The following is a 3,655-nucleotide window of genomic DNA, read 5'->3' as shown; positions in this document are numbered from 1 at the left end:
AATCATAGTCACTTTGGCTCTTTGATCCTAACAATTTTTTTACTACCTAAAGTAATTGAAATCAAAGTATTAAAACATGCAAATGGTATACTTGTCATGAATTTCTGAATCCAAAGGAACTTCTTGCTTTTCATTAACTGTGTTCAAAAGGAACACCAAACTTAATGTTTGGTTGTGCACCTTGAAAGATTGAATACAATTTGAATAAGAATTGGGGGTGCCTTCAGGTACACCAAACTTAGAGACCAATTGTATTTTACATGCAATGTTTAGTGCACCTTATCAACAGTTGTTCTGAGAATTCAAGTTCATGCATAAGAAACCATGCTTTATTAGATGCAGAGCAAAACAATAAAGAGTAAGGATACTAAAACATGGGTTGCCTCCCATGAAGCGCTTCTTTAACGTCACTAGCTTGACGGTTGTCCCTTGTTAGGGTGGATTGTAGTGCTTGATGTCCTCTCCTCTCACTATGGAAACATCCCCATTTGATTCCTTCATGATTTCCAAATGTTCCATAGAAAGAACTTTCCTGATTGTGAACACTTGAGGGAGCTGGGAAGGAATGGGTTTGAGGCCAGGTGGGATTGGCAAATAATGACTTGGTATCACTTTATCTCCCGGAGAGAAACCTTCAGTGGGAATTTTCTTGTTTCTCCACCCTCTTGGCGATTTCTTTACAATTCTTCCCTCTCTCTTGAGGATTTCTTCATTGACCCTTATGCTAGGAGGACACTTCTGATCTGTTTCTATTGATTCTTGTGGCTTTAACTCTTGTAATTCTTGTTTGCCTTCAAAGGATTGTTTTAGAATTTCAGCTGCTGAATTGCTTTCCTCCAAACACAGATTGCTATTATCATCCTTAGGCTTTTCAGGTTCTGGTTCAGGCTCAGATGCAGGTTTAAAAACATGGAAAATGAGCTGTTCATCATGTACTCTCAAAATTAGCTCTCCTTGTTCTATATCTATGAGCGCTCTAGCAGTGGCTAGAAATGGCCTTCCCAGAATGATAGGGTGTAGGTAGCTTTCCTCCATGTCCAAAATGACAAAGTCTGTGGGGAAAAAATAATTTCCCACTTTCACCAGCACATTCTCAACTACCCCTTCAGCTTGCTTTTGAGTTTTGTCAGCCAGTTGTATGATTACATCAGTAGATCTCACCTCATTCAGTTGTAGCCTCCTCATAAGAGTCAGAGGCATCACATTTATGCTAGCTCCTAGATCACAGAATCCTCTGTCAATTTTTGTTTCCCCTATGATGCAGGGGATATGAAAACTTCCTGGGTCTGTTTTCTTAGAGACCATATCCTTCTTGATGAGTGCACTGCATTCTTTGTTCATTATTACAGTTTGTCCTCCCTTCAAAACTCTTTTCTTGCTCAGCAATTCCTTCAAATACTTGATATGTGTAGGCATCTGCTGGAGGATCTCAAGAAAGGGAATATTGATGTGGAGAGACTTAAATGTCTCTAAGAACCATAAATATGTTTTCCCTTTTTCACCTCCTCCTAACCTCTGAGGAAATGGTGCTTTTGGTTGGTATGTTCCCAGCATGCCTTCCTTTTGCATTTCCTTGGCTTGCTCAGTTTCACTTTCCTGCTTAGCTTCTTCCACACCTTCTTTCAAGATTTCTGGCTCCTTTTCTGAGGGTCTGATTCCTTCTTCTTCTGAGACTTCCTTCAATATGGTGATGGCCTTGCATTCTTCCCATCTCACTCCCTTTTGTTCCCCCTTAGGATTCTTTTCAGTGTCACTAGGGAACACTGCAGTTGACTTGGGGGCCTGTTGAGATAGCTCTCCTACTTGAGACTCCATCCACTTGAGTTTTTCACCATGGCTCCTTAAGGTCGATCTCACATCTTCCCTAAAGCTTTTCAACTCATTTATGTCCTGACCCATGTTTGCTAGTATTCCTTCTATCCTGTTTAATTGATCTTGAAATTGTTGGCTCGGATTAGGTTGGGCAGGTTGATTATTTTGGCCATGATATGGTGGTTGGGAGTAAGTGTTTTGTGTGGTTTGATATGATCTTTGGTTGGAGTTTTGGTATGTGGAATTGTTATGTTGGTTGTGGTTGTAGGGTTTGTGGTTTTGTGGTTGGGTTTGCTGGTTTTCCTACCCAAAGTTTGGGTGGTTTTTCCATCTTGGGTTGTAAGTGTTGGAATGTGGATCATATGATTGCTTTTGTTGGTTTCCCACATAGTTGGCCTCTTCCCAATCACCTCCTTCAATGCTTACTTCCTCTTGATCTTGTGTGTGTATTGCAGCCACTTGATTTGTGTCTAATTTCCTGGTGAGCTCTGCTAGTTGCTTGGCAAACACCTTGTTTTGGGCTAGAATTGTATCAACATGGTTCAGCTCCATGACTCCCTTAGTGTTGTGCCTTTCTGAAGCATAGTAGTACTCATTCTCAGCCACTGTCTCAATCACTTCAATGGCTTCTTCCACAGTCTTCTTCCTGTTCAATGAACCTCCTGATGAATGGTCTACAGCCTTCCTTGATTCATAAGAGAGTCCATCATAGAAAATATGCAATTGCACCCAATCATGGAACATGTCTGGTGGGCATCTCTTTGTCAAATCCTTGAACCTCTCCCATGCCTCGTAGAGAGTTTCACCATCTTGTTGTTTAAAAGTCTGAACCTCAGATCGAAGCCTATTGACCTTTTGTGGGGGGTAGAAACGTGCCAGAAACTTGCTTTCCACCTCATCCCAGGTTGTTAGGCTCCCCCTTGGGAATGATTTCAGCCACTTAGCTGCCTTGTCCCTAAGTGAAAATGGGAACAAGAGCAGTTTATAGGCATCTTCCTGAACTCCATTGGACTTCACAGTGTCGCAAATTCTCAGGAATTTTGTGAGATGTTGGTTTGGATCTTCATTAGCACTCCCACCAAATGAACAATGATTCTCCACCAGTGATATTAGCTGTGGTTTGAGTTCAAAATTGTTGGCCTGAATGGGTGGTTTCTGAATGCTGCTACCACAATTCCTAGAGGTTGGGTTTATGTATGAACCAAGAACCCTCCTCTCGGGAATGGCATTGTTTCCATCAGCTCTCTCATGGTTGTGAACTTCTCTATCCATGTTGAGATCTAGAGCTTCCTCAAAATTGTCCTCAGATTCTCCTTCAGATTCTTCTTCTCCCAGTACTCTCTTCCCTCTTGCTTCCCTTCTAAGTCTATGAAGGGTCCTCTCTGGTTCGGTATATGGAGGAGTTGATATCTCTCCTCTCCTACCTGTCATACAAGAACACACCACAAGCAACAAACAAGTGGAATACTCTTGGTTAATGGAAGAGTATGGTTAGAGCAGTTGAGGAATTAATTCAAATAGTTAGTGGGTCAGTGAGTTAGTTGCTTGAATTGAAAGGCATAAGAAGAAAAAGCAAATAACAGAGTGCAGAAATTAAAATTCAACAAGTAACTTGAACTAAATTAACAAAACAAGAAAAATGCTCAATCTAGTTAACTTCCAATTTGAGAATTGTCAATCGAAAACCAATCCCCGGCAACGGCGCCATAAACTTGATGCTGCATAAACTTGATATGCTACGATTTAGGAAATTGCTCGATCGGCAAAATTCCTTCCGGCAAGTGCACCGGTTATCGTCAAGTAAAAACTCACAATAGAGTGAGATCGAATCCCACAAGGATTG

At 41.3% G+C, this 3,655-nt stretch overlaps 1 non-coding gene across 1 annotated transcript; it reads left to right on the top strand.

Annotated features, from left to right (window-relative positions):
• The first annotated feature begins 2,554 nt into the window (after positions 1-2,554).
• LOC130953656 (small nucleolar RNA R71) lies at positions 2,555-2,658 on the top strand. The gene has a single exon (XR_009075818.1). It is a non-coding gene; the product is annotated as a small nucleolar RNA R71 (small nucleolar RNA).
• The last annotated feature ends 997 nt before the right edge of the window (positions 2,659-3,655 follow it).

This window comes from Arachis stenosperma, chromosome 9, assembly GCF_014773155.1.
Source record: "Arachis stenosperma cultivar V10309 chromosome 9, arast.V10309.gnm1.PFL2, whole genome shotgun sequence".
NCBI classification, from domain to species: domain Eukaryota; kingdom Viridiplantae; phylum Streptophyta; class Magnoliopsida; order Fabales; family Fabaceae; genus Arachis; species Arachis stenosperma.
This window is presented reverse-complemented; position numbering and strand designations above follow the sequence as displayed.